This window comes from Lactuca virosa, chromosome 2 (genome assembly GCF_052849685.1).
Source record: "Lactuca virosa cultivar CGN04683 chromosome 2, Lactuca_virosa_CGN04683_v6, whole genome shotgun sequence".
Classification (NCBI taxonomy): Eukaryota; Viridiplantae; Streptophyta; class Magnoliopsida; order Asterales; family Asteraceae; genus Lactuca; species Lactuca virosa.
In genome coordinates this window covers 18,406,494-18,417,155 of record NC_136427.1, presented here as the reverse complement: position 1 = coordinate 18,417,155, position 10,662 = coordinate 18,406,494, and positions in this window count along the sequence as shown.

The following is a 10,662-nucleotide window of genomic DNA, read 5'->3' as shown; positions in this document are numbered from 1 at the left end:
TAGACTCTGAAGTGTTTGATTTGTTGCGTAGGTGGAGGGTCATAATCTTTTTATCAGAACACAATGTCAATTGATTGAGAGTTTTTATAACAAGGTCTTATCTTTTTGTTAAGAATATATGATGTCTGTATCGTTTGTAGAGAGTTTAGGGTAAACCTTATCACATCTCAAATTTGAACACTTTTAGCATCTGACTCTTTAATTATCATCAATCGTCACAATTTTATGGTTTTAGGTTAAAGGATCTGAAATATTAATTTATTGGGAAAGTCCTGTTGCATATACATCACAACATATGAGTCAAGTTATTTTATTATTGGTGCCTTTTGTATGTCAATTCAGCAACTTGTCTGCAAATTCTGAAATTTGTAGTAATTTTTCTCATGTTTATGGTAACAATGGTGGACAGTACTAAACAAATTTCATCTAGGATGTTTTTCAAATCGACTACAGGTCCTTCAACTTCAAGCTTCTTATTTGTACCGATTTGCCATGTGCAGGTTCTGATAGCTCTAGCAACCTCCTTCCATGCCCTGCAGCCTCTCAAAGTTCTTGCATTCAGGTTATTCTCTTAGAAAGGACATTGTCAAAGGAGATGGTCAAAGGAGAATTTAGTCATGGGTTTCTTTTAATGTTGTACATGTTTTGTTTTCTATAATAAATATTATGCAATATTAGCAATGTGTTACATTTACTTACTATTGGAATGATTATTTGTATTTGACATACTAGTGTAATGAATTATCTTTATTGTTTATGGTATTTTATTTTGTATTATGATACTTTTAATGTGTTATTTAATTTGAAAATTAGTAAATCTATCAAAAATATATAACTTTAAAAACATTTAAAATTATGACACGCAAAAATGCATGTCGTCTTCCTTTATGACAGGGGCTTCCTTGATACGCATTGCGTGTCATAAACATGCGCGTCGTAAGGTTACGACACGCAAATGTGTGTCGTCTTCCTTTATGACAGGGCCTTTCTTGATACGCATTGCGTGTCATAACTGCGCGTCGTAAATGCGTGTCATAAATGCGCGTCGTAAATGCGCGTCGTAAATAGACGACGTGCAAAAGCGTGTCGTCTCTCGTTATGACAGGGCCTTTCTTGACATGCATTCGCGCGTCATCTGAGCGTTTTACGACAAGCATTGCGCGTCGTAAAAGGCTATTTTTCTAGTAGTGAAGGAATCATAAGGTTAGCATTATGGTCCTCTCTACTAAACGTAGCCTTCTACCAAGGCATCTAATGTTATGTGCGTTTGTTCCTTGCATGAGTTGTGTATTTTCCCAAGTGAGACTATCATTAACCAAAAATATAGTTTTTACATTACTGTTTATTGTGAGAAGATCACAATGAATGAAATGGGGAATTAATAAAGTATTGTAGTGTTGTATTATAGTAACTACTGCTGTACTTTCTACCTTAATCCGGCCGTTAATTAAGGTTAAATGTGAAATGGTTGCACCATACTATCGACTAATAACACGACGATGAAAGACGTCGGAAGAAATGACATTTGGCACCCGTAGACTTGCAAGTCCCACTGTAGCTAACATCAAGGTGTAGGATAGTCAATCCAGTATAGATCTATACACAAATTCACGCTCTCCATCTAGGAGATTCTGGCTACAAATCGAGGCATGATAGGTGATGTCATGCCCCGAACGATGGTTCACATTTATGTTATAGTATACTTGTATATGTAATGTATGTACTAGCTGTATTGTATGTTCTCTCTGTCTAGTATGTATGTATGTTCTCTTAGTTTCTCATATTAGTATGTTCTCTTGTATAATGTATAGTATGTACTAGCTGTATTGCATGTTCTCTCTGTCTAGTATGTATGTATGTTCTGTATTGTATGTTCTCTCTGTCTAGTATGTATGTATGTTCTGTTTGTTTCTCATTATGGGGTATGAACTCACCTGATGTGGATGATTCAACGAATACACGCGTAAGGATGAGAAGTTCCACGAATGAAGTCCCGAGACACAACAAGTCCTAAATGACATATATTGGCATATACTGACATCAATATAGTGTTGGGAAGCAAACCAATGCAAGGAAACACCTCACGGGACTAGGAAACACTTTGACCAAGTGTTGGAATCACATGTGATTCATCAAAGGAGAGTGGAATGGTACTACCATGGGTTTACGGCCAAAGGCAGTTTACGGCCGTAAACTCATGGTCAAACATGCATAAGTGTGTGTTTGAAGGCTAGGGAAGTTTTAGGGACTTTTGCTCTACACAAGGATGAGAAAGACCAACTTAATGGAGGCTTTTGATGAGTTTACGGCCCAAAGGAGTTTGCAGCCGTAAACTCATGGTCATTATTCATTTAAGAGTAGTTTAAGGTCCTATTTCCATCAAGGAAGGCTTCTAGGTCACAAGCTTAGCATCTAGGAGGGTTTATGGCCAAAATGGCACCCTTAAAGGGGTTTACGGCCATGGGAGATGGCTTGGCCGTAACCTCCTTTTGTTATTGTGTTTTTGATGTTTTCAAGGCTCTAAGCATGAGTCCTAACTAGATATCAAGTGTAGGGAAGAGTACTCACGATATAGAGGCTTGAAATGGTTGATTTTGGCCAAGAACACTAGTGTGTGTTCTTGGTGTTGTTGGTGAAACTTGAAGATCTAAGAAAAGTTGATTTCCATGGATGAAATCAAAGAGTGTAACTAGATTAAGAGATGTATCAACTAATCAAGGAAGAACAGTTACAACTTTTGAAGATCTAGGATGAAAATCGGGATGATAGTTGAGAGAGAAATGGAGTGTTCTTGAGTGGGAAATGAAAGAATGAAGAAAGTTGAAGGATATGAGCCTATATGGGGGGAGTTTACGGTCCACCTTGAGTTTACGGCCGTAAACTCAAGTGTTGTGGCCGTGAACTCTAAATGAAAAGGTTAAGGCTTGATTCGTCGAACAGTGTCTCTAGCAGGTACATTCTAACACTCATTCCTTGAGTGTATCAGGCTTAAAACTCCTTAAAATGACCTTTAACCAGGCTAGAACTCATTACCAGTGAGTTTGACACTCAGTTGAGTTGACTGACTGGGCTTTCAAAACAAAAAATTTTCGGGTTGTCACAATTAATATTATAAAAAAGTTTACTATTTTTTAGTTTTTTTATGTTTGAACATAAACTTTTTTTATTTTTTCAAAAAATGACTCACTTTTTTAACTTTTTCGTTTTCCAACCATTTTAGCAGAGTTATCGATAATTAAAAAAATATCAAAAATAAAACTTAACCTTTTGTCTCAAAAAAACCCTAATATTTGACAAACTTTTTCGTTTGTACCAAATTTTTCGTTTTGCTTAATAATCTCATGTTCTTGTTTGTGGCATTATTTATGGTGTTCTTGAATTAGGAAGATGAAGATTCATATGTACATGTGCTTGCTTATTTAGAAAGGAAGGTTTTTATGTATACTAATTTGCATTAAGTTGTATAACAAATAGTTATATATGTGATAATTTAGAGGCTGAAGATTTTGCATCTATTAAATGGATGAAATCGTATCATAAATGGTTCCACTTGCTGTAACATCTCATTTATTAAATAAATAAATAGATTAAAATTAATAAATGAATAGTAGCCCTAAATTCGGAATAATTTAGCAATGCGTTGGTTTTGGGGGTTATCAGATATAATTTAGACTTTGGGGGTTAAGAGTGTAATTTCCGGACTAGTTTGTAAAGAATTTTGAAGGTTGAGGGTTGTTTGGTAAATTATGGGTAATTTGAAAAGGCTTTCAGAAGTCAGGGTATGATTAGTAATTTTTAGACTTATTATGAAATGATTTTTGGAGGCAAGGGCTAAAGGGTAAATTTTGGACTTAAGTTGAAAGAAAAAGGAGAAGGAGGGGCTGAAAGTGTCAATATGGACTAATGTTTTGAATTAGACAGGACTTATAACTCGTCACCCATGCATCCCAAAACCCTAACCCTAACTCTTCATCAGCCGCCACTTTATGCCTCCATCCCTCCAGCCACCACCCATGACCTCTCCAGCCGGTCGCCGCCGCCGTCTCCTAGCCGCTGTCGAAGTCGCGAGCCACCAGTCACACCACCACAATTGCCGCCGACGATTGAGGGATCAACGAGTCGGTTGTTGGAAGTCGGGGCAGAAGAGGCTGAAAGAGTGAACCACGCCCGTCGCTGCCGTTGTTCCCCGTCGGAGACTGTGCGCCTTCCTTGTCTCTGTTCTCTTCTGTCGATGCGCCGCTGTCGCCGCCACTCTGAGCGGATAAAGGGTTGCTACCACTGCTCCGACTGTCGCTTCCACCTTAAGGGTAGCCATGTCGGGTGTGTTTTCTGATATTCTACTTCGTGTTAGTGTCGTGTGTTGCTTCTACAAGTCTAATGCATATGTGTGTGTGTGCTTTATTTGGCTGGAAATCCACCGCCACCACCATGAGGTGGTGGCTTCCACCGCTTCACCACCACCAGTCGCCGTATGATGGTGGCTGTGTGTATATGTTATGGTGTTGTGAGTGTGTTTAGTAGAATGGGACTTGTTTAAGCATTTTTGACGGAAGGATTGAAAGAAAAACCACCACCACCGTGAGGTGGTGCTGCCGCCGTGTGCCGCCGTCGACCACTACCGCCCGAGGTGGTAGTGGGTGGTGCTCGACCTAATGAAAGCCTAATTGACCTAAAAACCTAACCATTGGACTAATTGACTTGTGTTTGGGTTGAAAACCCTAATTAGGGTTTAGAAAACCCTAATTTTGGAGATCTTAGTTTTGGATTGTCAGGACCCGCGTTGAAGTCGTTAATTAAATTTCTAAATAATACATAATAATGCCCCTATTTTTATCTTAACACAATATTGGAATTAATGGGTTAAGTCTTTAATGGGTTAAGTAAGAACACTTAACCCTAATCGTCATTTTATGTGAAAACCCTAATTATGTTTGGGTTTCAAGTTGGGCCTTCTGTTGAGCTTTGGTGATTGGGCTATTGATGGGCCATCCAAGAACAAGTATATGGACTAGAATATTTGGATGGGCTTTAAGGTAAGGCCCATGTGAGGGGTTTGGGCCCAATTTTCCATAGTTGGGCCTTGGTTGATTATTTGGCTTTTGGGCCTTTAGAGTGTGAGGTTGGACTGGGTCTTGGACCAAACTAGGTTAGGGGTAAAATGGTCCTTTTACCCCAAGTGTGGATTTATGGTTATGCATTAAAACCCAAATGGTTAATTGGGTTTTGTTTTGATGATTGACAGTTCGGGGATCTGTAAGCCAGCAGCCAGAGATTTATTCGCGTGACTTCAACAGTGCGAGGTGAGTTTCCTCCTGTAGGAACGGGTAAAAGGCACCAATTCCGACCTATTTATGTATGTTAGTATGTTCCGGACTAAGGTCCGATGTCGGGTTGTGCCCGATGTAGGTTTATATGTTTCCGGATTCCGATCCGATGTCGGGCGGTGACCGAGGAATGTTTGTATGCTTGATGTCTTCGTGATTCTTGCATGTGTCTGTTTTGTATGTTTTCGGACTTCGGTCCGATGTCAGGCAAAGCCCGAGGAATGTTTGTATGCTTCCGGATTTCGGTCCGATGCTGGGCGGGGCCCGATGAATGTTTATATATTTATGTTATGTGATTATTTATGTGTATTTGTTAATATGTCTATATTTATACCGAGCTTTGCTCGATGCCGGGCAGGGCACGATGCCGGATTTCGGTCTGATGCTGGGCGGGGCCCGATGCCGGACATTGTCCGATGTCGGGCGGGGCCCGATGAAGTGGGCGGGGCCCATGATATGTTATTATGTGATTATGTGATTATGTCTATGGTATGTGGTAGTTTGGGGAGACTCACTAAGCTTCGTGCTTACAGTTTTTAGTTTTGGTTTCAGGTACTTCCGGTAGCAAGGGGAAGAGCTCGGGATGACTGCATTGCACACACCATGATGTTAGCCTGGGATGTTACTCTGATATACAATTGACATATGTTTTGATATCGATATACTGATTTGATGTTTTGAGATATTAAGCTTCCTGTTTTGTTAAATGAGTTTTAGTAACTATGGTTTATTTAATGATTTAAAATGAAATTTTTGGTCATGATTTTTGGGATGTTACACTTGCTATAGAGACTTAGAGACTAAAGGCTTTGTGTCTGGTAATTTAAGGCCTAAAGGTTATGATATTTTGAAAAGCCAAGGTAAGATGAGTGGTCTACCATTGGCTTATTATCTCAAACTATATTCATTAGGGATGAATAACAATGCAGTTCCTAATGAATCTGATGAGTATGTTATTATTGATTTTACTAATGAAGGGGAAAAATCAAGTCTCAAAGGAATTTAATGAGATTATAACTGATCAAGTCATGTGAAAGTTGAAATTAGATTTTCAAAAATATATTGGACTTCGGGAGTTGTCCTATAGTTTGATTCTATAAACAATCTAAGATGTAACATCCTGTTTCGGATCGTCCGAGATTAGATTTTGTGGGCTGCAACCCGGGCATGAGGAAGTCTCGGGGTTGCGACGAGTTGCTGGAAGCGTAGAGCATCTTGACACCTTTCCGAGGATATGAGATTCATTGAGAAACGGAGTTATATCGAGGAAGCAATGGAAGTTTGAAGTTATGGCAGGATAAGTCCTTTAATTAAAAAAGGTGGCAGCGGAGTACGCTGGGCGTACGTGTGTGTACGCTTAGCGTACTCATGTGCGTGACTTTTAAGCGGAGCCACCTAGTACGCTAGGTGTACCAGAGGGTACGCTGGGTGTACTAGGCACAGAAGGAAAACCCTAATTGAGAGGAGTGTCCCTATATAAAGAATGAGATGGCCTCATTCCTAGCCACCATCCTCAGTCAATAAACCCTCTCAAACCCTACTCCCGTTCTTTAGCTTGTGTGTGACCATTATGAGCTTATAAGTGTTCTTGTGGGATTTTGGAGTGAAGAAGGAGCATGGAAGAGAATAGAGTTGGAGTCCAAGCTTTGGATCTGAGCTTTTCTGTGGTTGGAGCATCATTTGAAGGTATAAAGCTCAAAGCTTTCCTATCCTTTTTTTTGTGCATGTTATGGTCCATTTTAGGGTTTTTGGCCCCAACGCTTGAGGCTTTATGAGTTGTTGCACTCCAGAGCTTAAATATCTGTCCTTTTAAGTGTTTCTAGTGGAGAGGATCCATAAAAATGAGGTCTTGAACATGAGAATCAACCCATGCATGAGATATGAGCATTTTGAGTTAAGAGAGTAAGAGTTTTGAGTGTTTGTGACCTTATCACCCATGCAAAGGCTTAAAGTCACTGACTTTATGGAGTAAGAGCCATTATGGAGTCCAGATCTGGGATTTGAGTTAATGTCTTAACGGGTTAAGACCAAATGAGTAGAAGGAGTAAATCTGGGAAGTACGCTGAGCGTAATTCCAGTACGCCCCGCATACTGCCCCAGTGTCCCCGATGGCCAATATGGATTCGTGAGTATGCTGAGCGTACCAAGGGAGGTACGCCCCGCGTAACCTCACTGTGGACTTTTGGGCTAAGTCTTATGTTGGGCCTTGAGTGTTGGGCCTGGAGTTTGGGCTTGTTGCAATAGAGTTTTGGACCAGAGGTTTATATATAAGTGATTTGGGCCCTTGAGTTGGGCTTGCCTTTTAGATTGAGAGTTGGGCCTCGGGAAAGCCCATTTATTATTGGGCCTTGGTGGGCCCAATGGGTTTTAGGTTGTTGATGGTCTGGTTAGTGGACTTCCTTTAGACCTAATGAATGAGAGTCTGGACTTAGTTCCTAATTGGGATAATTGTGGGTTTGTCACAGAGTTAGTGGCTGGTGCGTAGCAGCAGCGTTTATAGGGGTTGTTCATCATTCGAGGTGAGTCTTCTCACTATACTTACCATCAGTGGTATATTTGTGTGACTGAGATGTCTTATGTGTTTATATTGAGTACTGTGATATCCTGAATTATGTCTATGTGAATTATGTTGTGTATTATTATGAGCTTATTGAGTTAGGACCGGAGGGTCCACCCAAGTTGTGGGACCGGAGGGTCCCACTGAGACACATTGACCGGAGGGTCTTATTGAGTTATAGCCTCGAGTGGCTAATGAGCTGTGTGTGGTATTTTGGGGAAGTCACTAAGCTTCGTGCTTACCGTGTTATGTGATATGTGTTTCAGGTTCTTCTCAGGATCGCGGGAAGGCCTCGGCTTGATTGTACACACCAGAGAAAGAGTTATGTTTTGAGGATCCTGGATTATTAATCAAACAATTATGGAGTTGCGTTTGTAAATTAACTAAATGGGATTTTTGAGAAATGTGTTATGAGAATTATGTGAATTAAAATGAAAAAAAATTGTTTGAAAATTTACGGTGTTACAAGTTGGTATCAGAGCCTTGGTTTGAGGGATTCGGATACACCTTCGGGTATATCTGGACTTAAACCGAGGAATTGAGAAAAATTTTCAAAAGAAATGATTTTTTTCTAAAACGAGCAAGAGTTTCTAAGAGAAAAACGAGGAGTAGTGTGTACAATCAGCCATAGCTCGAACGGTGATTTCCCAAAATACCCTTACTTATTTGTGTTATGAGTTATTATTGAGATATTAGTGATGCATGATAGAAGATAGGCTAGGTATTTCATATCTTAGGGATAGAGTTACCTGATTTGTGATGCCTTAGCCTAGGAATTTTGCTATCTGTGATGTGCTTTGAGTATGTGCGGAGTAAGAGTATCCAGCAGGAATCTTTTAGAGAGAGAGAGAGATTTGAGTAGAGGAGTAATCTAGGAGAGATACCTAGATGAGCAGTGGATGAGCCTGCTGAGAGAGTAGTTAGATACCTGCATGGGGTAGAGTTGCTTGAGTTCAATGATACCATTTGAGTGTGAGTAGAGCAAGTGGAGTGGTAACCTAGAGTGGTTTTACGTGTTGGGAGAGATTATTCGATGCCCGAATGCTGCTTGCTTCGTGTTTTGTGGAACTCTTGATGATGGGAGTCAACTACTAAGTGAATATGACGATATTCAGGAGGTAGATGGATGACATCATAAGGAGTTCTTCAGCAGCTGATGGCAGAGAAGTGAGGGAACCTAGGAAGAGCTTAGGGAGTGGGCTTAGTCAGATGAGTATGCTGATAGAGGAGAGTATTCGCTGGGAAGCGACCATGTATATCGGGATTGGTGATCGAGGAGGTTGAGCAGCTACATAGGAAATCCGGGATGATTCGTATGGAAAGTATGGGTAGATGTGGCATGTAGTATAGGCCCGTACTACTGAAAGCAGAGGACTCATACTCGAAACAGGGAGAATTCTAGAGTATCTAAGTAGCAGATTGAGAAGTGATAACATGGTTTGAGTACCATGATTCATAGCAGATTGAGAGGAGATCACATTGTTCGAATACCATGATTCGTTGCGGCTAGTGCTTCTAGTTTTACCAGTTATCCCGTTGTGATTTATTAGACTGAGAACAGATGTGATAGATTTTGGGGCCAGAGGGCCATGTCGAGCGAGTTTTAATGGAGCATACCTGGAGAGGGAAATCGAGCTAGTTTTGAGAGATTTTCATTGGTGAGATGCCAGTTGGAGTCGCAAGACACAAGGATGAGTAGAGATGAGACTCTATGGAGAATTGCGGTCTGAGTTGAGCAACCGGTCGATAGTTGAGATGTCACTTTCTGTGACAAGAGTTGTGATGTTCCCATTTCCTGGGAGAAGCAAAACGAGGTATTGAGCTTCCGGTTTCAGAGTTGGAGGTAAACCCCGTGGGGTAGCATAGGGTTGCAACCTTTTCACCAGAGTATTTGGGCAGTATGTTTGCTGCGAGGTATTCCTTATACCACGAGAGAGCAATTAGTGGAGACTGAGATGAGGCCAAAGAGATGCCTTAGTCTGGGGCGGTTTCAAGTGATCAAGAGGAGTATACTGGGGCGGTGGCCCTCGTTGTCTACGTTGTGTATCGACTGTGAGAGTGAGGTCTCTTGCTTCCATGATGATTTCTGCAATGGGAGCCTGGTCGAGGAATCAGAGACGAGGTGCGTGATAGTGCATTATTTCCAGATGGAGAGTCGGGACTAATTCGGAACAGTTGGGGAATCTGGCGGTGTGTCGGTCTGAGGCTTCGATATGACTAGAGGCAGTCACGTCGAGAGGATTCTGAGATTTTTGTCTGAGTTACGTGATATTTAGAGTTGTTTGGTTTTCATCAGAATATCATCGAGTGTTACATTGTACGAATCCAAGAGTCAAGTGTGATGTACCTGTAAAACAGTCTGTGGAGTAGACTTTTGTTATGCCAATTAGTGATGGTTCGAACCCTGAGTGGAGGAGAATTAAATATTTGATTAAGAGGATTAGAGGTTTGTTCAGGTACGGTCAGAGAACTGATTATGGAGATCTGCGGTACGAGAATTATGATACTTGAGTCATTGGTGGATGAGACGAGGTGCATAGTGAGATAATGCAACCACAGTAAGTAGCCGTTGGCTAGGGATTTTATCGTGGTTAGGAGCTCTCCAAGTTGTAGTGGTTGAGATTCGAGGCGGTTGGCTCGTTTAGGTCCGGTTTCAACTGCGGAGAATTTCTAGTTCAATATATGGGTTATTATATGCACTCCAGGAAGGGGCAACAGTTGTTTGGCAATAAACTTCAGAGTCGGCATCAGTATTCTCGCATGGGTTTTGAGCCGTAGAGG